General features: G+C 40.3%; 1 protein-coding gene across 6 annotated transcripts in view; it reads left to right on the forward strand.

Annotated features, from left to right (window-relative positions):
- DAB1 (DAB adaptor protein 1) overlaps nucleotides 1–25,976 on the forward strand; it is a 473,979-nt gene that overhangs the window by 269,099 nt on the left and 178,904 nt on the right. The window lies entirely within an intron of this gene.

The following is a 25,976-nucleotide window of genomic DNA, read 5'->3' on the forward strand; positions in this document are numbered from 1 at the left end:
AGCATATGCTAATTACTTGATTTGCAATGGGTCATTTAATTTGTACAATAACCCTAGTAAGGTAGTGTCTTAGTTTCCCAGCTGTTTAACAAACACAGTAAAATAGGTTGGCTTAAGCAATGGGAATTTATTGGCTCACTGTTTTGAGGCTAAAATTCCAAAATTGAGGCAGAACAGGGAGATGTGGCATTCTGAGGCTGGCTGCAGGTGATCCTGGGTCCTTGGCTTTTCTATCACATGGCAATGCAGGTGGCAGCATCTTCTCCTTTCTCTTTGAGGTTTCATTGACTTCTTCCTATGGCTTCCTATGTTATGTCTGAATTTCATTCTGCTTACAAAGGACTCTCGCAATCCAGATTAAAACTTGACCTCATTCATTTGGGCCATACCTTAGCTTGAAGTAACTTCTTCTAGAGATCCTGATTCCAAGGGGTACATACCAACTGGAATGCAAACCAAGAACATGTCCAAAATGGGGTAAACAATTAAATCTACCACAGATAGCTAATATTATCTCCATTTGTTATTTGAAGTTACACTCCACAGCTAGGAGTGGTCTTAGCTAGGATTCAAACTGAGGTTTGCTTGACTTCAAAGCCCATGCATGCTCTTCCCTCCTCCCTAGACTTCCTCACTGCTACCCTCACACATGTTTGTACTTAATTCCAGGTAGCAATGCACAGATTCAATTAACATAGTAATTCAAGAGGGAGAATAATTTTCACACAACCAGCAGAATTTCCCTGAATGAATTCAGGGGACTATATATTGCATTCCTTGTACAGTATTTCCACTCCCTGTTTGCAGTTTTTAAATAAAAAGATAAGGAAACATTTAATCCATTCTTTCAATTAGACTGCATAATAGATTGTCATGGACATTTTCAAGATAAGTGTTCAATGCTGGTGTTTAAAGTGCATTGATCAGCTCCTTCTCAGAAGTCTCATGGATTATCAGGTCCCTGTGAAACAGAAAGGTTGCAAGGATCTTATCCTTGGAGAACCGCTCTCAAACTTCAATTTTTTGTCAGCTCATTGGAACCTCAAGTCATCTGTACAATGAACTTTATTTTTTTGGCAGAGACTGGACAGGAGCCTGGACTCTTGGCTCTTTTATTGACAGTACTGGATTCTTCTACACTGCTACTTCTTGTTTTCTGAACATTACTTCTTACCCTGCCTCTTTCATCAAGTGTTTGATATATGCATTGCACTGGGCTATCTGCTCTGTAAAGTCAAAAGTACCCACATACATGTTAGAAGCTAACACATGTAAATAGTATCTACCATGTGCTTGGCACTTTTTTAGGAGCCTTACTAATAACTCATTTATCCTCACTACACCCTTATGCATTAGGTACTAACATCCGCATTTGAGAGATGAGGATTGACCACAGAGATATTGTGTAAGTTTCCCAAGATTACACAGCTAGTAAGAGTTTGAGTCAGGATTTCATCCCCAGTGATTACGTTCCCATCTTAGCTCTTAACCAGCAGTGCTCTGCTGCCTCTCAATTATGGTACAGATGATTACAATAGGATCTCATGGGATATGTCATATAGAACATGGTTCTCCAAACTAATCTCCACATAGACTTAACCAAGAAGCTCTTTAACAAATACCACTGTAGTACGTTACCCCCAAACTTTGAGTCAGAATCCCTAGGAGACAGCCCAGAAAATTGTGTATATTTTTTAAAAGTTTCCAAATGATTAATATGGACAGCCACATTTGGGCATGACTACTATGAGAAAAATATGTACCAAGTGCTACATACTTTAAATGAAGAAGTAAAAGAAAGATCATTCCTATTGCAGAAGAGCTGAGTGAGAGAGAGTGAAGGCATTAAGAAGAGAGAAACTGGTACTTAGAAGATGAACAGGAGTTAGCCAGGTGGAGGACAGGGCCAAATTTGTGTTTCTTACTTACCTTTCAGTGGAAGTAGGTAGGGACATTTTGCCACTGTTAACTAGGATCAAAGTTAGCATAAAAGATGTCAACCCATGTGAGATGATTTCAGGATTCCTACAAAAGTGCTTCAGGAAATCTTCACACACCTTTCAAAAAGCTGGGAATCTCTCCACCAGAGCACCACCTTTTGATTTAAGCCTTTGCTTCCAGCTCAGAAACAAACAACAACAAAAAACATACACAAAATTCCTGGATTGCTGACATATTAAAACATTAAATTTAGCTATTTCTGACCATAAAGGCATATACTTATCAGATTTGGAGGGAGGGGGGTAATGTGGAAATAATTAGCTAAAATAAGGTCTGCGTTAAAACTAGTCGAGCAAATTAAGTTAGGCGGTCTTTGGGGAAGGGGGAAGGGGCAAAGTGAAGTCTAGGGATGGGGACAAAGGCCCTACCATGATGCATGAAGCACTGGCCCCTTCATTGACCTCTGTCATCAGAGTGGCCTTATTATTTCCAAATCAAATTCACAACTAGAGTTCTTGGGGTCTATAGAATAACAGAAAAGATAATTTACAGCCTAGTGGAAGGATAAACACTTCAGCTGGGCATGAACCCTGTGTGTTAAAAGGGCCCTTGGAGATAGTAGCTTTGTTCTTTTTCTTTAGTCTTCTTTCTTTCTTTCTTTTACTCCCTGAACCAAGACCAAATGAGCCTAGAAAAGAAAGACTAATTCCGAACTAGTCTGTGAAAATCGGTATGTTGCTGTAATCATCTAGTTGGGAGATTAATATCTGAAGGGTCGGTGTTCACCATCTGTCCCAGTGTTTTCCTTTTTTAAATCATACTTTTCTTTCTACATGCAAAACATGCCATTGTAAGGACTACACACTTACAGGAAAGCAAAACTTCATTCTGCCCGCCCACACACATGCCAGAAAAAGGGACAGAAAACTGCAGAAGAAAACCCATCCCAATTTAATAGCCAATCCTTGTCTCGAGAGCACAAAAGTGTTTCAAGTATGTGTTTAGTTTTGTTTTTTTAAATATTTCCCTGTTTTTCCCCCCTCTGGCTTTTAAGCCAGGTAGGATTGAGAATTCAGAGTGATTTATTTTGATGATTTCAGTAATAAAACTCAAGGGGAAAATTGGTTCATAGGGAATACAGCCACTTTTCATTAAATGCAGCTAAAGGCCCAGGAATGAATCTGAAATGGAAACTAGATCTACCATTTAAATCAGGACAAATACACAATTTGCATCTGACAAATTCTCATAGGGTCCTGTTAAGAATGAGGCAGGCAGAATGAAAATTAAATTGACTTCTCACCTATTGTCGGTGCCTCCCAGCGCTCCCTCCTCCAGAAGTCACTAATGGCTGCACGTACAAAGGATGGGATGTAGCCCTTGGGGGTTTCCCCAGTCACAGAGATGTTTAGCAGATTGCTGCTTTAGACATTGATCCACCATTCACCTTGGCTGCAGTAGAATCCCCTTTAAATAAAAGCAGCAGGGCCTCTGAGCCTGGAAGAGCAGCCCCACGTTGTTACCAAAGACCGTGCGTGGATTATTTTGCCTGATGCGCTCAAATGACCAATTCCTCAGACACCAGGGTTTCAAAGACAGAAAAAAGTGTATTACTAGGCACGTAGCAGGAGAGCAGATCTATTGGCCCAAAATCTGTCTCCCAGAATTGTAGTAATTCTGATAGTTTTATAGCATCAAGAGATAGATAGGTTTTAGGATAATGAGCACAGTGGCCTTGGATGATATAGAGGTGATCTAATTATTGATCGTGCATGGATTGGTTACATGCTTAGTCACAGGATGTATGTAAGAAAATGGAAGCCTTAATAGGATGATGGGCATGATTTTTAGTATTACAATGAAGTAAAGGTGATTATATAGGTTAAAGTCTAAGCTACTGTGCATGTCAGGTGGGCCCATTTTAGTTAGATCCAGTCTCTGTTATCAAGATAACTTTGGACTTGGAGATGGTTATTCTGGGCTGACCCAGGACCCTTCATTAATAAACATTAGAATCTGCCTTTAGTGGTTGCAAACGTTTCTTAAGTCTAAAAACTGGATAAAGGGGTACAAGTGAAAGTTAGTCACGGGTGTTTTACAATCACAAGGGCACAAGATAAAGGCTAGGTGATCATTATCAGAGAGCAAGGCAGCTGGTCCCTCTGTCTTCTTGAATACACCAGAAAGCAAAAAGAAATATCTATACAATAATTTGATAATCAAAATCATCCCCTAAATCCCAGTTTCTTAGTTAACAATGTCATTAAACAGGGCATCTAGGTCCCACTTCGAATCCTCCCCAAGTCCCAGGTGCTCATTTGCTGCCTGGAGTCTGAATATTGAATTTCAAGATTTTTAAATGGCGTTGAAGATCGGTTTGCCATGTGATGATGACACATGTTAAGTTTCCTCAAATAGGCGGTTCTCTTAGGTATTCTTTTCCAATAAAAATTGGTTCATTTGTCTTCCTTTAGAAGCAACCCAAGTGAATTCATTGCTTTTAAAGAAAAACATTTTTGGATGCTTTTTATAATTTAGAATATTAATAATTTCAGATATTTTAGGATGTTATATTTTGTGCCTCATTCTAACTATCTTTCCGTGTCTGGGTAGGGGGAGGTCACTGTTACCCCTTTTATTAGCACCTCCAGGGGGCCAGACACTGCCTAATATATGTGATTTTGTATCTTTTAAGTTTTGAATTGTGGAATATAATAAAAATATAGAAAATTGACTAAAACAAATGGAAAGCCTAAGGAATGATTGTAAAATGAACACCCACTAAGTGCCCACCCAAATTTTATAACCAACACCCCAGAATTTTCCCACATGGCCCTTCCCAAACATAATTACTTTCTCAGCTCTCCTGTCCTTTATTATACTTACTTCCTTGCTTTTTAAAAAATTGTATCCGTAACTAAATGAATAAGTAAAGAAATAAATGTATCTAGAATAATTAGTTTTGCCACAGTTTGAATTTCATATAAATGCTCCCAGGCTATATTTTGTTGTGCTGGTCTCCTTCCACTCAACTTTTATCTTTATGATTCATCCACGTTATTGCATATATTTTTGGTTCAGTTATTTATTTATTCATTGATTCTTTGATTGTTATATAATAGTCCATAATGTGCATATGCCACAATTTTAAAAACCTATTCTATAAAATTTGGATTGTTTTCATTCTGGAGCTCTTAGTACAATGCCACTATGACTATTTTACATACACCCTGGTGTACGTAAGTTTGCATTTAGATGGGGTTGAATTGCTGCATCAGAAGGTACGGACACGTTTAGCTTTAAATAGGGGATGCCTATGTTCATTTCGATTATATATGACCAGATTTTTCCAGAATGATAGTTTCAACTCCAGTCCTACCAATGTAATAGTGTTGATCTGTGCCATTATCAACACTTCACCTTTTCAGACTGAACATGTGTTTTTCACTCATGATCTTTATTTATTCCTATAAAACTCTTGCAAAACACATAAACATAGTCCCATTTTACAGACAGGGAAATCAGATTTTCTGTTTTTGAAAAAGATGCCTTAAAATACAGAGATAATTGTGGGAGGTGACTCCTAGGGATGAATCTGGCCCTGGCACTATGGGGATCAACAATTCCATCCTGACCAAAAGGGGGAAAAGAAGTGTAATTAATAAAGTATCAGTGGCAGAGACAGTTCAGATAGAGTCAAAAGGCTACTCTGGAGGTTGCTCTTATGCAAGCTTCAGTTAGACATTGCTACCTGCCATAGCTTGCAAAACTCAGCCAGGGCCATTCCAACCAATCCTAAAGGACACCTAGGGCAATATAAGGTTCCACAAGGATTCCATGCACTAGAATAACTTTGCAGAAACTTACTTCAGATGGATCCCTAGACCAGCTAAGTCCTGAAGCCTAGAGGGTCCAACCTCTCCAGAACATCAGATGGTTCCATCGCCCTACCCCATTATTAGTGACCAGACCCTTCCAACATGAAAAATGTTAGAATGGCCATAGCCCAAATACCCTTAAAGAGAGGGATAGAAAGATCAAATGTGATGGTGGAGTTATACAGAGAAGATAGGATTGAACAAATGGATATGATTGCTGAATCATTTTGATACCTCTTTCAGTCTCCAGTATCTTAGAGCAGCTAGAAGTAAAAACCTAAAATTGTGGAATTGTAACCCATACCAAACTCTAAAATATGTTCTGCAACTAATTGTGGTGCTGTGCTTTGAAACTTACTGCTTTTTTGTATATATAATTTTTCACAAAAAAGAAAGAAAAAGTCAATTGTGGTGATAAAAAAATATTTCAACTTTCTAGCCTCCTCTATTCTGGAGCAGCTAGATGGAAAAATCTGAGAGGATCGTATGGTAGCCCATGACAAGCTCTGGGATCTGTCCTGTAACTACTTGTTGAAGAGTGTTTTGGAAACTATTGCTTTTTTCTTTCTTTGCTTTGTATGTATGTGATACTATACAATAACAAAACAAAACAAAGAAGAAACACAGAGGGATAATAAGACCTGAAGGAAAAGTGTGTAAAGGCCTGAGTAAATACCTGAAGGAATGTCAATTACCTTAACTTTACACCTGTAGTTATTTAAGTGGATAATAGAATCTTCAGAATCCAAAGATTTATTATATCTAATATTTTATGGCTTTGGAGGTTGACAGCTTTTAAAAAAATAAAAATCTTAGACCAGCACAGCAGAGTATAGCCTGGGAGCATTTACATGAAATTCAAATTGTGGCAAAACTAATTATTCTAGATACATTTATTTCTTTACTTATTCATTTAGTTACGGATAAAATTTTTTAAAAAGCAAGGAAGTAAGTATAATAAAGGACAGGAGAGCTGTCCTTTACTTTAGTCAGGACAGGAAAATAAACATTAAAAAGCAAACAGAAAACAAAATGCACCTTTTAATGGAGCGTTAGTCAGAACCAGATAATGCACTGAGCAGTTTTCCATATCTTCTTACTGGTGCTGTGGTGCTTGGAACTCTTGAGTCATGTAAGAAGGAAAAGACTGCTCTGGTTTGCAAACTCTTGGGAGCTTTCATTGCTGCTACATAGATCTAGGGCCTCCTGCCAAGTTCTGAATGGACATTATGGACACATAGTTCCCTTCAGAAAGTTAAAAAAAAAAAAAAATCCTCTTCCCATGGTGCGTCTATTACGTTGTCCCTTGCAATGTCTGCCCTGGGAGGTCTTCTGTCTTCTCCGGGTAAGGAAAGATCCAGAATTAGCTGAGTTCTTGGCACTCAGTCCTTTCCTTGGTTAGTTGAGTAGATCAGAAAAATAGCCCCAATAAAGTAGATTTTATATATCACTTACCTGGGTGGGAAAGGGTTAATGTTCTAAAACAAAGTTCAGGTTATGGTGGAGGGGGTTCTGTCTAATATAGGGCATCTTTCTAAATGTTGGTTAATCCTGAAACATCTAAGATGCTAGACTTCCAAGGGGAGGGACTCAACAGGGCAGCCCAGACTATTCCTATCCCAGCATACAGGCTCTTGTTTAGCCCTCACAACAATCCACGAGGTTCAGATGATGACAGCCACTTTATAGGTGGGTAAACTTTGATTTAGCAAGGTTAAGTGACTTGCCTCAAATCACACACAACTAGAAATTGACAAAGTCTGCATTTGAATCCAGATATGTCTATTTTTCTCTTATATCATGTGCTTTGATATTTATAATTAGGGAGAAAAATTCAAGGAGAAAAATCCAGCCTACTCAGAAACCTGGCCTTCCTGAAATTCTGGCCATTCCGATGGGTGTGAAATGAAGTTGTGTCTCTTATTTGATATGCATTACATTGTGTAATAGCATTAGAAAGCATCTTATTAGCAGAAAGCAAGCACCTAAGTCATCTGGAATTTGTATAGGGAGACTGCTATCTTTCTCAGAAATTCTCCAGGTTGGGGCATGGGTTAAGTTATTAAGGGGTCATATTATTTTAGAACTGATATACTAAGTAAATGGTTGATATTTTCTAAATGTTCACCCAAGAGTGAAGTGTGAAAGCTATAGTTATAATTTGATGTAAATTTTTATGGTAAAATAAATTTGACTTTATTTTGAATGAGAAATCTGAATTAGAAAACTCATGAATAAATGCTTTGACATAATCAGAGTTATATGGCAAGGAATTGACCTACTTTGCAAGAAAACTCCCCCTAGAGTTCGTTAGCTAATAATATGTTAAACCAACAGAGAAATCTTCCTGCTAAAAGCACTTATCGGAGAAGATTGGAACCTGTTCTTGGTCAGTTAATCCAAAAAAAAAAAAATCATTTAAAATCTGGAATCATAATATATATATTCATGCCTTCTTTTAAATTTTATTTCAGCTGAAATGTGTAATAAATGTACATTGATTTATAGATCATTTAAGGCCTGCATAATGATTTTCTTGGCCTTGGAATATGTTTTTTTTAATTGGAATACTGTATACTCTAACAAAATCTACACTCATAAAACACATCTTCCATGACATTCACTTTTGGTTTGTTTAAAGTGGAATGAGGATTTTAAAACTCTTACAAAATAACCTGAGTGTAGAATCCTTCTGGTCTGTGTGCTTTTTCACTTATTTTTTTTTCTTTGGCAACAGTGTATCTTAACATCGTTCCTTTTTTTGATTTCCAAAATTAAGACGTTCCATTGAGGGCGGTGCGACAGTGGCTCAGTGGCAAACTTCTTGCCTGCCATACCGGAGACCCATGTTTGGTTCCTGATGCCTGCCCATGTACCAAAAAAAATAGAAGTTCCATTGAACTTCTTGTTCATTGATATAACAACTCCCTTTCCTTTTGTGCTCATGTTTCACTGTAGTGTCTAGTTTTTAAATAATTACGTACTTACAATAATGAGTACAACTGTCATAAATGGGGTTTGGAGCAAATGGGTAGGGTTCTTGGTAAGCTTTTAACTTAAGTGAATCAGAGAGGGCATCAGGTAGTGAGAAGGGAGAGCATTAGGCAATCCAAAGCATCAGTTAAGTGGAGGTCTAGACTTTAACTCCTGGACCTTTCCTATGAAGTTATTCTGAGGAATCGAGATGAGGTAAAGTAAGGTATATGAATAACATGATTCATATAAATAAAATGATCTAGTAGGATATCAGAAAAGTGTAGCTTAATTTTTCCTCTTTTCTCATTCCTATTAATCCAATTAGTATATATTTATCGGAGTGTCTTTGATTTAAATCGCTAGTTTTCCTAGTAAATTATGAGCCTCCTGGGGGCAAAAGGTGTATCATACTCTTCTCTCCCCATCCCTCCCCACCCCCCACCTCTGATTCCCTCCCCAAACCCCCCTCTCTTCCCCCCTCCCCCATATTACTTAGCACATAGGAAGCCATCTGAAAATGTGTTTAAATTCACTGCATTCAAACAAGGGTAGAGACAACTCTTATTGGCGGTCAGTGTAATGCTGGCCAGGAAGCCTGTGTCTGGGGTTCGGATGTCAAAAGGAGACATTACGAAGTGCTGTGTCCTGAAAGGCCAGTACACATTCCTAGTCTCAAAGGCCAGTGGCAGGATCCTGATGGAATTCACAGAGTCGTTAGACCAGTTTTCCCAAGTCCCCTTCTGGGAACCTCCTTCCTTTTTGTTTCACTCCATCCTGCTGCCAGCTGAAATCAATTTATTAAACTTTTCTTAGGAAGGAATTTGCTACCAGGCAAGAGGATGCTTACAAGAGGAACTAAAGATGATCCCTGTCCTGGAGCCCTGGAATTTCTTCCTCATTTTTATAGTTTAATCTAGGAAAGGACATATTAAAGATTTAATTGGGAGAGTCCAATAAATAGCAGGCTTTCATAGCAGATGATCAAAATTCTCCACCCCTCAGCCCCCTGCATGGGCTGGAATCATCACTCTACTTCCTTCCTGGTTTTTTAAAAACAAAGCAAAGAAAAATAACCCTCTAGTTAAGGGTAACTCTGTTAATAAGAATCACTAGAATCACTAGTCCTCTGTAGCTAAATAGGATCTAAACAGTAAAGTGTTATTTTGACCCTATGCCAATTAGCAAAAGAAAAGAAGTGGCCTTAATGAAATGTCTAAAGGAAGACTATTTTTTCTGAGCTTGCCTTAGTTTGAGAGAGCTCTTTAGTGGTAGGCACAGATTATATTCTCCTGCCTCATCTACTTCCCTTTCTGGCATTTAAACCCTCTCCACCAAGGGACTGTTTCTCATGTTAGTAAGCCAACGATTCAGTGATCACGCTGCTTTTAGGGATAAATGGTTGCTACCAAGGGCTGCAGCACCTCTGATCACCGCATCTCTGCTATTCAACTTGTTTCTCTGATATTTGGGGCTCAGGATGAAGGGCTAATGCTCAGGACCAGCCATGAGTGGCAGCAGGTGGGCCCAGGTGCCCACGTATTTTACCTGTGGCCTCCATACTTTAGGTTGGTACTGTGTGATGGAAGGAGCACAGGCTTGTTCATCAGAGTCTGGTTCAAATAGTCACTTTATCTCTAATTACCTGTTTGAAAAATTAAGCTACACTTTTCTGATATCCTACTAGATCATTTTATTTATATGAATCATGTTATTCATATACCTTACTTTACCTCATCTCGATTCCTCAGAATAACTTCATAGGAAAGGTCCAGGAGTTAAAGTCTAGACCTCCACTTAACTGATGCTTTGGATTGCCTAATGCTCTCCCTTCTCACTACCTGATGCCCTCTCTGATTCACTTAAGTTAAAAGCTTACCAAGAACCCTACCCATTTGCTCCAAACCCCTTTTATGACAGTTGTATTCATTATTGTAAGTACGTAATTATTTAAAAACTAGACACTACAGTGAAACATGAGCACAAAAGGAAAGGGAGTTGTTATATCAATGAACAAGAAGTTCAATGGAACGTCTATTTTTTTTGGTACATGGGCAGGCATCAGGAACCAAACATGGGTCTCCGGTATGGCAGGCAAGAAGTTTGCCACTGAGCCACTGTCGCACCACCCTCAATGGAACGTCTTAATTTTGGAAATCAAAAAAAGGAACGATGTTAAGATAAACTGTTGCCAAAGAAAAAAAAATAAGTGAAAAAGCACACAGACCAGAAGGATTCTACACTCAGGTTATTTTGTAAGAGTTTTAAAATCCTCATTCCACTTTAAACAAACCAAAAGTGAATGTCATGGAAGATGTGTTTCACCTTATTGAGCCTCCACTCCCTCATCACTAGAATGGGACACTTATCTTTTATCATGGAATTGTTCTGAAGATTAAATGAGCTAAGAAACCTGTCACTCAATTTTAGTTCCTTACCTTTCTTCCACTGTGTACCTCTCCTTCTACAGGTTCCTTTAAAAATGTAAATAAGTATGCTGCAGGACCTGTCTCTGGGGACATAAACCTCGGTGTGCCACACATCCCATTTCTGATTTTGCAAAGAGCACAGAGAAGAGTTGTCCTCCTTTTCTATGATATGTAATATGTATTTTTTTAATCCTCTGGGTAGCACCTGCAGTAATCTTCTGCACACATCCTGCTGCAGCAGATTTGACAATAAAAACTGTCTCAGGAGGCTGCCCTGAAAAGAAACAGCGGATATAAACATGTTGCCATTCTTGTCATTTTGAAACAACATTTTTTAAAGCACCTGGAGAGTTGGGGGGGGGGGGGGCGCGTCTTTTCTTCTAGGTCTCTTGTTTCTCCTCTAACAGGAAAAAAAATACGGGTATGGTGGAGAGAGCAGGAGGGAAGGAGAAAAGCAACTTCCCTGAAAACATCTTGAGTAATTTGTGTTGTAATAATTGAGCACAAATCCACCTCACTTTGTCATTTGTATTAATTGAGCAACTTTAAAATGTAAAATGGAATTCCTTTCAGGTCTGTGATTACACTTGTGCCCTAGTATTTCACTGGCATTTCCTTGAAATCATCCAGACTGAGTACAACTTGGTTTTCGATTCAATGTTATATGGAAAAACCCTCTGCCTGGCTGGACAATAGCATTAGTTATCACTACTATCAGCAGCTTTAGTGCAAAGAAATCCAGTCTCTGGAAACCAGCAGCATTGCATCCACCGACCCCAGGTAGATTTTTCTGTGACATAACACAGCCTTGCCGTCTTTTCCACTGAGATGTATTGAACCTTTTACCTTGATCTAAGGACCAGGGATCTCAACGCCTTCAAGTGTTCGAAGCAGCAGTGAGGGAGCCAGAACCCCGCAGAGAGCTGCCTGTAGGCTGCAAAATTCCAGCAGAGAGGTGTATTTTTGAAGTATCAAAAGCTTCACACCTGTGGGTGATTTCCATGCAGACACAAAGAGCAAGAGTAGCCAACCCCTGACCTCTCCAAAACTCACATCTCTATCAGACTTTTGAAGAACAGAGTTATCCCTTTTGTTTTCCTAGACATCACATGAATACAAAGAGGATGAGGTGTGTAATAGGTTTGGGAGAGGAAAGAAGCAGTGGAGAGCTGGAGCTGAACTCAGAAGGTTCATTCAAAACCAGCACCTGCCAAGTGGCCAGCTGGGAAACCTTATCATTGCCCCGGCACCTTGCAGGTGCTTTAACTTCTGCTTCTTTATTTGTAGAGTAAGGTTAATACCACACAAGTCTGTTGCCAGGATTATGCATAATAGTGTATGTAAATATGCCAGTACTTGTATGTCCATCTTTCAGCCTGCTTTCTCTCCCTCATTTATCATCCATTGCATTTACTGAATGGTTACTATGTGCCAAGCACTTTGCTAAGTATATTATATTCATTAATTACATACCTGAAGGAGGATGTTGTAAATGTTAATATGTAGGCTCAGAAATCCCATTACTGGGTTCAAATAAATCCCAACTGGCTGTGTAACCTTGACCAGGTCCCTTTAGTTTATAAGCCCTGGTTTCCTCATCTGTAAAGTGAGGATAATAACAGTGTCTACTTTATAGAATTATGGTGAGAAATAAATGAGATGATGCTTGCGAGGTCTTTAGTGCAAAGCCCAACTGAAAGGTTTAGGAGGTGAAAGGGTGAGAAAGAAGGACGGTAGACTGGGAAAGTTAAAGCGGGCGGGTTTATTTCTGCACTCCCGAGCTGAGCTCACTGAACCCAAAATGGAGGGAGGTGAGTCAGCGCCTAGGTGATGGCGTGGGTGGTTTTTAAGCAAGGGGGTCAGGTGACGTCCGGAAGGGGCGGTTCTCTGGAAGTCAGGTGGTCGGAAGGGGCAGTTCTCCGGAAGTCAGGTGTCCGGAAGGGGCGGTTCCAGAAGCCATGTTGGAAGGGGCGACACAGCCTCCACAGCTCCAGTGCAGTACCCTTCCCCGTTCCCCCGACCTAACATTCCAGCCTTTTTGTGATAATAGGGCTTCGAGGTTCTTCTGGCTACTTCCTGCTGTACTGGGGCGACGTGGGGTGATAGGCTGGGGTTGTCACAGTCAGGAGGGGGAGGAGGTTAGCTATAGGAACCTGGTGAGGAGGGTAGGTGGTGGTAATGAAGCAGGAGCATTTGGTTGGCTGCTACCCGTGACAGTTCCTTTATGCATCCCTGAAGGAAGTTGAGGAGGCAGGGAGCTAGGAGAAAAAAGAGACAGATTAGGATAACTGGTCCTAGTAGCAGGAGGAGCCATGTCGCCAGGGGGGAAGAAAACCAGTCTAAGGCAGGGTTGGCTCCTTGTTTTCTGTGGTAGAGATCCTCTTTTAGTTTGTTCAAGGTTTGAATATATTGTTCCACCAGACCTGACTCGTTGACGTAATAGCAGCATTCGTCTTGGAGGAATATGCACATTCCTCCTTTCTTGGCTATCAGCAGGTCTAAGGCCCATTGATTTTGAAGAGTTACCTGGGCTATTGAGGTAAGTTGTCATTGAAGAGAGGATAGGGATTCTGATGTTGATTCCAGGGCTACCTGTAGTGGAGTCTCAGTTTTGAGAGGTTAAAATACCATGTCCCAGTGCCCCTCCTGCTGCGGCTGAGGCCGCGACTGAGGCAGTCAGGCTGATACCTGCCAGGATAGGAAGAAAGGCAGCCCTTTTGGAGCGAGGAGAGGGCAGTAGCCAAGTTAGTTCGGACTCCCTATAGAGGGTCAATTGATGAACAATAGTTACCAGGAAGCATGGTCCTGGGGCAGTGGAGTTAAGGCACTTGGTAAGAGTTCCTTTACACCAGAAATATTGTCCTTTGGGGACATAGGTGGTGTTGTGGATAATGACATTAGTTTGGTATCTATTGTGAAGTTGTGTCTGATTTGCAGTTGTGTGGGGGAGGTAGCAGGTTTTAAGGGGGTAGGGAAGGTTTTCAGGCTCTGGTTCCCATAGGGGGATGTTCTTTAGAGTGGTATGGCAGGAATCAGGGCTATGATTATGTATTTGGGTTAGATTTATAGGGACAGCTGCCAATAGTGGCCTATTTAATGATGCACATAGGAAGCAGCAGGTTACTTTAGGGAGTATTTGTGTTTGGTTGAGGAAAAGTAAGGTTTGTTGGAGGATTTGGAGCCATGTAAGAGAGGCTGGTGAGGCAGAGGTTTGGGCAAGGTGGCTGAAGAGGCTTTGCTCAGCTCATGAAATGTCGACGGATATCTGGGTAAAATCCCACAGAGAGGGCATGGTCCCTTGGGCAGTCGAGGATTGGGGCACTGGTGAGACCAGTGACGTTGAGGCCATATTTGAAGCACTTTCCTGGTGGTAGATAGTTGTAGCTGGCACCTTGTCAGTTAAAGTGAGCCGCAGAGCCACAATCAGGGATTGGGTTTGTAAATTCGCCCTTCGATGGTCCCGGGATTCCTTTTCTGCCCTCTCCAACTCATCACGAGTATTAAAAATTTTAAAGGCCGTGTTTACCAGGTCACGAATAGGGGCCTGAGACCATCCTCAATTTTTCTAAGTTTGCACCTAATGTCTGGGACTGACTGGGATATAAAATGTGGCTAAAACGGTTCTACCAGCCTCTGAATCAGGATCTAGGTGGATATACTGGGAGAGGGCTTCTGTGAGCCAGTTTAGCAAAGTGGCAGGATTTTCTTCAGGACCTTGAGTAATCTCCCTTAGCTTATGAAAGTTTACAACTTTATGGGAAGCTTTCTGCATGCCGGCTATGAGGCATGTAAGCATTTTGTCTCATCTAATTCGTCCGTTTCTCCCTGCTGGGGTGTCAATCTGATAGTCCCACCTTGGCTCTTGATCTGGTACTGCCTCGGCCCCCACTGGCATGGTGTGGTCAGTTATATGCACCTGGTTACCATGAGCCCTGGCTGCATTGAAAATGTGGTCCATCTCATTGGTAGTGAGGGAAGAAGAGCAGATTACATGGATATCATGCCAGGTAAGGTAGTAGGCATTAGCCAGATATTGAAATTCTTTAGTATAGGTAGTTGCGTCATTAGAGAAGGAGCCCAACCATTTCTCAATGTGTGAGAGATCGGCCAGGGAGAAGGGAGTGTGTACTCGAATTAACCCTTCAGGTCCTGCAACTTCCCAGAGGGGACAGAGTAAAGTACTTTTTTGAGTGGGTGTGGGAGCTTATGGGTGAGGGTAGCAAGGAACTAGCCAGTGGCAGAAGAGCTGAAGCGGGAGATGGGGGGCATGGTGGTAGTGGAATAGCTGCTGGAGTAGGAGGAGGAAGGAAAGGATGAGATGGCGGCTGGAATGCTGCTAGTCCAGAAGGGGGAAGATAAGGATAAGATGGTGGCGGGAATGCTGCTGGAGTGGTGGGGGGGGGGGGGAGAAGGACAAGATGGCTTCTGAGGTGCTGCCAGAGGGGAAGGAGAAAGTGAAGGACAAGATGGCAGCTGAGGTGCCACCAGAGGGAGGGGAGGGTAGAGCTGGGGAGGAGAGGATAGTTTCCCTAAATCTGGTGGAGACCCTGATCGTTTAAAGGGAGATGAATTGAGGGGGTCAGAAAAGGAGGAAATTTCACTGGGCTGTTTGTTTAGAAGTGGGGATTTGGGAGTTTCCTTGGCTAGGAGAACCTGGGCCATAGAGCAGGAGGTACAAAGGGAGGGGCAGGAGCACAGAAGAAAGAAAGCCTGGACATGAGGAATTTCAGCCCATTTGTCGTTCCTCTGGCAAAAGTTGCAGAGGTTTGTAAGGATATTAAAATCGAAAGTCCCCTCCTCAGGCCAATGAGAACCATTATCCAATTGATACTGGGGCCAAGCATTTTTGCAAAAGTATATGAGGTGTTTTGGCCAGATGTCTGGAAGTAAATCCAGTGTGGATAGGTTTGTCAGAAGACAACCCAGAGGAGTATAAGGTTTGGTTTTTGAGGATTTATTGCCCATATTGATGGGTCTCTGAGGATAAAGGACTGGCCCAGGGGATGTCGGCATCCCAACGCCCTGAGAGAGTCCTCGGAACTGTTACGAGCAGGGGCTCATCTCCCCAGGAGACATCTCACCCTGGTTTGAGGCCCTTTCAGGTCCTGGACCTGAATTTGGGAGGGAAACGAAAAGCAGGGCGTCCCCACAACTTTTCAAGTCCCAGGAAAGGGTATGAGGCTTACAGGCGTTCCCCATTCACCTCAGCCCTCAGAAGAGAACCTGACGTGAATTCACGATTTTTGGAGGGTAATTAACGGACAGGCTCTCTCGGAACTGTGAGACCCGGCAGCAGGGCTAAGAGGACAGGGACTTACCCAATCTGTGGTGGATGTAGCAGCAGGTCAAAGGATCCCTCATCGTTGGCTTTGTGGAGGAAGGAGGAGAGAGGAAACCAGGGCGCCTCTGGCCAGATAGGCGGTACCCGCACTCCTCTCCCGGGTTTCGGCACCAAATGAAAGGTTTAGGAGGCAAAAGGGTGAGAAAGAAGGATGGTAGACCTGGAAAGTTAAAGTGGGTGGGTTTATTTCTGCACTCCTGGGCTGAGCTCGCTGAACCCAAGATGGAGGGAGGTGAGTCAGTGCCTGGGTGATGGCATGGGCAGTTTTTAAGCAAGGGATTCAGGTGATGTCTGGAAGGGGCGGTTCTCTGGAAGTCAGGTGTCCAGAAGGGGCGGTTCCAGAAGCCGTGTTGGGAGGGGCGACACAGCCTCCACAGCTCCAGTTGCAGTGCCCTTCCCTGTTCCCCCGACCTAACACCAGCAGTACTAAGAGTGCAATAAATATGAGTAAAAATAATAAGAACTTGTTAAAGAAGGTTTCTTTATAACTTCTGAAGGGATGTGTATGTGTGTCTGTGTGTCAGGCTGTTAGACATCTCAATCTGTGATGAGATTTTTGTTGTATTAAAGTTATTTTGTAAATTAATTGATTTATGGAGTTTAATGTATGTGCATCTATTTTGATTTGATTATTTGTCTTTATTAAGAAACTTTTCAATATGAATTAAAGAGAAAGAGGCATTTGGTAATCCTTGGAAATTGGATTAATAAACTAAGGGAGAGAGATCTATGGGAAATATAGCGTTTTGAAAGGAACAAAGTTCATCACTTGAGAGAGAACTGGGAGACAAGACTTCCAAAAATTGGGCCTGGTGGTCAGAAAGTAGGGGCAGAGAGGTAACAATTTCAGAGGTGACCTGGCAGGTAGGGTAAAGAAGGCTTTGGTTCCAAGCAGAGAAAACAGTACAGGGAAAAGGCACACATGTGCCAATGTGTCAAACATCTTCTGGGACCTGGTTTCATTTGGGCTGAAGCAAAGGGCATATGTTGGAGGAACTTGGAGTGAGGAAAAAGAAGTTTGTTTCCATTCTAATTGGAGAGACTGTAATCACCATGAGGGAAAGAAATGTTTCTGTTGTGTTTACCTCTAGGTCTCCAGTGCTTATCAAGTAGGTAAACAATAAATATATGATGATATATTGAATAAATGGTTGAAAGTTTTAGTTTTATTTGGTTTAGAAGAGGTGAGGATGCATTGAAGACTCTTGCATAATAGAATGGTATTAGAAGAATTGTATTTTCTGAAGAGCAATCTTGTAGTTCTGTGTCAAATGGATTGCAGTAGGAAGAAATTGTAAACAGATAGACCACTAGACCATGTAATTATCTAAGCAAGAAATGAAGACCAGAATAAATTTTGTAATTGTGGGGACATTCTAAAACTATTGTTTGTACCTCTTAGAACCTGTCTGAAAGCCATGTAAAGGAGAAGAGAAATAAAATGTATCTACCCTGGATAAAGGGACAACTGCCAGCAGCCTTCATTCATTTGACAGACATTTACCTGCAGTGTGCCAGATACTCTCCTGGACACTGAAGACTCAGCAATGAATAAGAATACAGCAGACCTGCAAATAACTGCATGGTATACTGAGTGCTGTCACTAATGTTCTATAAACAAACTGTTAGGTTACCATGGGCACACTTTCACCCTACCTGGTAGACATCAGTGAGAAGATGACGGTAGAACTATGCCTTGAAGGAAAGACCAAGTTTGGGTAAAGAGAAAATATCAAGCTTTCTTACAGACATATTAGATGTTGATTAAGGTAAAAAATTCAGATGTAGGCATTTAGAAGATAGATGGAAATGTGGGCATGGAGCTCAGTTGGTGTTGAAGCTATGTTTATTGACTTGGAAGTTATCTAGGAATTGGTGAGATTTTGACAAGTGGGAAAAGAAAACCATGGATGGAACATTGGAGAATGCTTCCACTCAGAATCTGGGAAGAAAGGATGCACAAAGGGTGAGGTGGGAGAAAGGAGAACCAAGATAGTCACGAAATTGTAAGAGACTTTTTCAGGAAGGAAGGGGCAGCAAGATATCTGTTCTTTGGGGAGGCTAAGGGGAGTGAGCATGAAGAAAAGATCATTGAAGGAAATAATTCCCTGTTGACTTTGTCATCATGAGAGTCTAGCCCAGCTCATCAACCCTCCCAATGGTCTTTGGTCATAGATTATTCAGTTTATAGATGTCAGGGCCCTGGTCATTTTGAAATTTTTTACTTCCCATTGATTATTTTCCTAAAAGAGTGGTAGGTGAAAAACCCATATTTTCAGTCCCAATTACTCTTACTTCAACTAGAACTAAGGGCTTACCCCATTTTATTGATAATACACCATTGACCATATTATAAAACAATATCCCTGGAAAATAGACATCCTTAACATCCATAGAGAAAATCTGAGCTGACATTCAAAGCCTCTCTGAACCTGAGACGAAGCTGCACTGGCAGTAGAGCCCAGTGTGAAGAGTGTGAACTTTGGAATCAGACAGGCATATTTGAATGCAGAACCCCTACTCCCTGGCTCTCTGACTTGAACAACTCAACCCTTCTCTGAATCTGTTTCTTTTCTGTACATGCACTCCATCTATAACATTCCCAGTATCGTTACTGGATTGTGATGGATGCTCAATACCACCGAACAGTTATTACTGTGCAGAGTTAGATAAAGGCTCTTCTGCAGCTTTTCTGCCCCTGCCTTTGCCTTTAACTCTAGCTAGGCATCGTCCTCTCATTCCCCCTCACTTTATGTAAAGTGTGCATACCATTTAAGACTTGGCTTCAGTCCCTTGTTCTCTGAGGACTCAGGTTTAGTCATGTTTCCACCCTTGAACCCCTATGACACTGCTCTGTATAATATATAGACTGCTTATTTCTGGGCTGACTTGGGCCATGGCTTTTATTGTTCTGAACTTGTTTTTCTATCTTGGTTCAGTTTTCAGAGGTTTATGTATTACCTTCCTGACTTGACTGTAAATTCCTTGAGGGTACAGAAAAGCCTGTAACTTTATAGCTTCTATAATGTATAGCCTTTTTTTAAATTTTCATCTTTCAATTATTTGGCAGACAATGTCTAGTAGGGGAAATGTATTATTTGGTCTCAAACACACCTGGGTATGAATTGATTAGCAGTCAAATGAAGATTGTGCAACTTGGAAGAAGTTGCCTATCTACTGTGAGCTTTATTTTTCTCATCTGTAAAATTGGTGTGATAATAATTATACCTATCTCATAGTCATTGTTAGGCATAAGCATTACCCAATTAGTCCTCGATTATCTTTATCACCACTTCCCTGGACCTTAACCCAGTATGTGTGAAAAACTTGGCATGATCTTTTCTACTTGTCAGCATTCCTTTATAAGATTTACCCTGAAATACATTGTATTCCTTGGTCCCCAGTTGGAAGGCCACTTCTTCTGTATGGCCAGTTGTGAAGGTTAAGATTGTGTGTCAACTTGACTAGGTCTTGGTGTTCAATTGTTTGGTCAAGCAAACACTAGCCTGATTGTTACTGTAAGGGTATTTTGTACATTGATTTGCATTTATGTTCACTTAATTGCACATCAGACTGATAGCATCTACAACCAACAAAGGTGATTGCCCTCAGCTCAATGTGGGAAGTTTGTTTTTCTTATTAGATGGAGATCTTAAAAAGTACTGAGGATTTTAAAAGTCAGAAAGAAGAATTTCTGCCTCTCCTTCAGCCAGTCAGCTTCTCTTAGGAATTTAACTTCACCTTCATCACAGTTACGAGCTTGAGGGATGACCTACAGAATTTGGATTTGCCAATCTTCATGGTCGTATGAGCCAATTCCTATAATAAATCTCAAGTCTCTCCCTCCCCCTCCCCCTCTCTCACTCCCCTTCATTCCCCCTGTTTGTCTCTCTTCCTTTCTTCCTGTCTTCCCACTCCCTGTTAGTTCTCTTTCTCTGCTTCCTGGAGAACCCTAACTAATTCACCAGTCTTGACCTATTGGTCAGAGTATATAACTTTTCCCTGTTGCACCCTTTGCACATTGATGACATATCCATTTATGATATTTCATTCTGTCTTTTCCTAAACTTCATTGCTTACAGGTACTCTCTTCTGCTAGACTGGGCACTTTTTGAAGGGCATAATTCTGTCTTGCTCAAAATTTTCACAGGGAGACCACATGGGTAGGCTGGAGCACACAAGATATGGATAAAAACAGCTGGAATGAATCTCGGATGAATCCCAGCTCCTTAGTGGCTACACAGCTCCTTAGTGGCTACACAAACCCTAGGCAAGTTTCTTGACTCCAAAACACTTGTTTCCTCATTTGCACAAAATGAGATAATAATTTTTACCTCTTAGGTTTGTTTATGGGGTAAATGAGAAGAAATGTTTGTGAAAATGTCTACCACACTACCTCTAATATAGTAGCTTTTTTTATTAGACAGTTCATATTTACAGAAAAATCGTGCTAAAATACAGGTTCTCTTATATCATCTTGCAATTGTTAACACCTTGCATTGGTGTGATACATTTTTTATACTAGATGAAAATATAATTTTATAATTGTAGTATTAACTATAGTCCATGATTTAACTTAAAATTCATTGTTTGTATTATACAGTTCCTTGGATTTTTTTAAAAAATTAACTTTCCTTGTGGCAGTACAATGATTTTTTATTACTGTGGCTTTGTAATAAATTTTAAGATCAGGAAGGTGGCCCTCCAACTCTGTTCTGCTTTTTAAAGATGGCTTTGGTTATTTGGGGCTTCTTCCATTCCTACAAAGTAGGTTGTTGTAATTTTGATTTAGTTTATGTTGAATCTGTAAATTGTTTGGGGTGAATTTGACATCTTAACATTATTTGGTCTTCCAATCCATGAACAAGGCCTTTACAGCCTTGGTTATTTTTAGTCCCAGATATTTAATTCTTTTAGTTGTTATTGTCAGTTGAATTTTTTTTTTAATTTCTTCTTCCAGTTGTTCATTTTTTTAAAGTTATTTCCTGGTATGTTCGGTCTGGTGTTCTTTACTCCTGTTTTCTGGATTTTTATCCTCTTCCTTTGGATGAACAGTCATTTCCTCTTTCTTTATTTGTCTTGAAATCTTTTGTTGTACACTGTACATTTTAATATTTTAAAATGTTGACTCTGGGATTTATTCTCTGAAATGTCTGTTTCTTGAGTTTATATCCAGCTAGAGATAGGACAGAGATTTTCTTGAATGTGAGGAGCTAACAAAATCAAACAAATCTAAGCAAAAAACACCTTTTATCATCTTTACAAATTGGCTTTGCATCGACTCATGCTTTCCATCAGAGCTCGAGTTCAACTGTCCTACCAGGAAGATCAGCCCAAGGCGAATACGAAGTACAGGATTCTCGTTATCTTTTCTATGTTTGCATCATTTCTTGGACTTGAGCTTGCTAGTAGCCTTAGGAATTTCCCTGTTTATAGGAGTTTGAATGCCCAGTGTGTTGTACCAGGAGACAGACCTTCTCTCTCTCTTGGGTGTTCCACTGCAGGATTTAGAGCAAACAACTCAGGCAAACAACTCATTTGTTTCTTACATTAATTTCTTTGTCTCAAGCTGCTTTTGCCTGGAAGGCAGATTCTGAGAGAGATGACATGCAAGAGAGCAGTTTCCCAAGTCAGTCTTTCAAAGCTGGAACAAGGCCAGGGACCCACAAAGGAAATGCAGGTTGGCTCCAAACTGCCTTAGGTAGGGAATGAGTGAAGGGCCAGTATGGGTGCTGTGAGCTTCTTCCATATTTCCCCAAAGCTTCATTTTTTTTAATTCAGCACTTGCCCAGCAAATGCAGCCCATTTAACTGTCCTTTGCAGCTCTGAGGAAGGCAACTACTGTCTTTCCTTCTTTAAGTCATCTCTACTGCCTCTGTCTGGGGCAGGTTGAAATAGTGGCTGTTCTCAGAGCCAAGCCCCCATTATTCTGAAGTAGCGAATTGAAAGCAGTAATCTGTAATTGGACCCCACACCACCCCTGGATCTAATGGAACTGGATTGTTATGTCCATGTCTGGCACCAGCAAGCTATGCCATGGCCCCAGACCCCACTACTGCCTGCTGCAAGAGTCAGGGATGGGCAATGGTAACTGTTGTGCAAAGACAGTAGTTTACTGCTATTTACCATAATTTACCACCCTCTTCCTCCTGCTCTTCCCTGGATGCTGGACAGTGTTCTACCATACTTTGAAATTTTAGCATAGTTGATTCAGACAATTCCTGGTGGAGGGACCTATCCCTGGACTTTCCTACTCCACTATCTTCCCACAATCCATAGTTGATATTTAATAAATGTTAGCCCTAGTTCCTGACATGGTCAGTGGAAACATGCTCACACGGTGTTGACTGAATGAAACTAAAAGGGGCTGGTAGGACTGTGGGAAGATGGTGGAATAGGAAGCTCCAGGAATCAGACCCTTTACTAAAACAACTATTAAACTGGCAGGGGACAGCTGAATCAACTGTTTGGGAACTCTGGAGTCTAACAGAACACTGTGTAGCATTCAAGGAAGAGCTACAGAAAGAGGCTAGTAAATTGTAGTAAATATCAATGAATTTTACTCTCTGTGTAGGGGCTACCATCCCCCAACCACATAGCAAGGAACAATGGAGACTGCAACTATCTCCTAGTGCCATTGCTGGTGCCAAGGTGGGTAAAAGAATCTTGTCCCCAGAATCCAGGGGACTGTGGTCTAATTCTTGATCACAGCTTTTGGTCAGCTCCTTCAGATTACTGAGGGAGCCAGCTCTGAGGACAGCCATTGTTCTAACACCTTTCATGCAAACTGATAGAGGAATGTTAAAGAAGCGGTACCTATTCTCTCTCTCTCTCTCATCTCTTTCCATTCCCCATTTGGGAGCAAAAATAGTTTGGAAAAGCCACAGATGGCTCCAGTCCTTTGCGACAACAACAACAGCAGCAAACAAACAGGAAAAAACTAGGAATCCAAGAGAAGTGAGAGAACTAGATTTCCAGAGTTATATCAATATAATTCTAAGAATTTCCACTTCTTAACAAAAAAATTACAGAACACATGAAGAAATAGGTAAGTGTAATCCATTCAAAAGAAAAAAAGAATTTTCCAAAAACAATCCCTTAAGAAGCTCATACATCTTTACTATTAGTCATTTTATGTCAACTCTCTTAAACATGTTCAGTGAGCTAGAGGAATCCATAAACATGGAACAAATGGAAATTAGGAAAATATTGTATGAACAAAATAAAGAGATGGGAATTATTTTAAAAGAACAGAAATTTAGTAGCTGTAAAGTACAGTCATTGAAATGAAAACAAATTTAACATAAGATTTGAACAGGCAGAAGAAAGGGTCAAAAATGTGAAGACAAAACATTTGAGATTATCCAGTGTGAGGAGCAAAAAGAAAAATCATAAAGGAAAATTAACAAAGCCTGAGGGACCTATAGGACACTATCTAGCATGCTAACATATGTATCATTGGAGTTCCAGAAAAGCAAGGGAGAAGGAAAGGGGCAGAAGAAGTGCTTGAAGATATAATGGCTGAAAACTTTCCTAAATCTGATGAAAGACATAATTATACACATCCAAGAAATTCAGTGAACTCCAAGCAGAATCAATTCTAAGAGATTGACATCAAGGCACATTATAGTGATATTGTCAAAATCCAAAGATAAGGAGAGGATTTTGAAAGCAGTAAGAGAGAAATAAATTGTCACATACAAGGGATCCCCAATAAGAGTAACAGATTTCTCATCAGAAGCCATAGTGGCCAGAAGACAGTTGGATGACATATTTAAAGCCCTTAAAAAAATAAGTGTCAACCAAGAATTCTATATCTAGCAAAATTATGAAGAAATTTACAGGGAAACAAAAGATGAAAGAGTTCATTATCAGAAGTCTGCCCCAATGAAATGTTAAAGGAAGTCCTTAAGGCTGAAATAAAAGATACTAGACAGTAACTCAAAGTCACAAGAAGAAATAAAGAATATATAAGTAAATATAAAATACTGTATTATTCTATATTTGGTTTGTAAGTACTGTTTCCCTCCAGTATGACTTAGCAATCAGATGTATAAAATACCATTTTAAATCTGTGCTAATGGCCATACAATGTATAAAGATGCAATCTGAGACAAAAACAATATAAAGGGGAATGGACAGAGATATATAGGAGAGAGTTTGTGTACTACTGAAACTAGGGTATCAGTCTAACTAGAGTGTTACTCGTTTAAGATGTTAATTGTTACTCCAAAGGTACCACTAATAACTAAAAAATATAAGGAAAGGAGAGGAAGTCAAAACCATATATGACAAGAAAGCAACTAAATGCAAAAATAAGACAGTAATGGAGTAATTGAGGAGCCAAAAATACATACAAGACAAACAGAAAATAAATAGTAAAATAACAAAAGTAAATCTTGCCTTTTCCGTTATTACCTTAAATGTCAATGGATTATACTTCCCTATGAAAAGGCAGAGTTTGGTAGAGTAGATGAAAAAGCATGACCCATCTATGTGTTGTCTTCTGGGGACTTGACAGAGACATGTGTACAGAGACACAAGTACAAGTATGCAGAGACATTCTGTACTTATGTTCAGTGACACAAAGGGATTGAAAGTAATAGAGTGGGAAAAGGTATCTCTTCTAATTAAAAGACAGCTGGAGTGGCCATATTATTGTCAGACAAAATAACTGTAAGTCAATAAGGATCACAAGACACAAAGAAGGATATTAAGATATGACTTGGCAATTCCAGTCCCCGTTGTATACCCCAAAGAGTTGAAAACAGAAATCTGGACAAATGTTTGTACACTAATGTTCATCACAACATTACTCACGGTAGCCAAAAGATGGAAACAACACAGTTGAATGGATAAACAATATGTGGTATATCCATATACTAGAATGTTGTTCAGCTATAAAAAGAAGTGAAATGTGGCACACACTACATTATCGATGGACTTGGAAGATGTCATGTTGAGTGAAATAAGCCAGATACAAAAGAACAGATATTTGTATGATTTATCTTATATGAAATACTAATAATAAGCAGATTCATAGAGACAGAAGGCAGAATAGTGGTTACCAAGGTGAGGGGGAGAGGGGAAATGGGGAGTTATTGCTAAGTGAGTATGTTTGCTATGTGATAAATAACTTGAACATAGATAGTGATGAAATTTACGCAGCACTGTCAATGTACGTAATGTCAAAGAATTGCCCATTTAAAATGGTTAAAATGATTTTACATTTTACTGATATTAAAATGATTATTTTTAAAAAAACAAAAGGGATTTAACCCTTATTTCTGTTTTCCATTGATCCATTTTGTTCTGTTTTTGCTGATTATAAAAATTTATCACTTTTTCTCCCTGGCAAAGTATTGCAGGTACTTTGACAAAATCAGCAAGGCTGTGTAGATATTCATGCTATTG

The sequence above is a fragment of the Tamandua tetradactyla genome, chromosome 2 (genome assembly GCF_023851605.1).
Source record: "Tamandua tetradactyla isolate mTamTet1 chromosome 2, mTamTet1.pri, whole genome shotgun sequence".
In the NCBI taxonomy this organism is placed as follows: domain Eukaryota; kingdom Metazoa; phylum Chordata; class Mammalia; order Pilosa; family Myrmecophagidae; genus Tamandua; species Tamandua tetradactyla.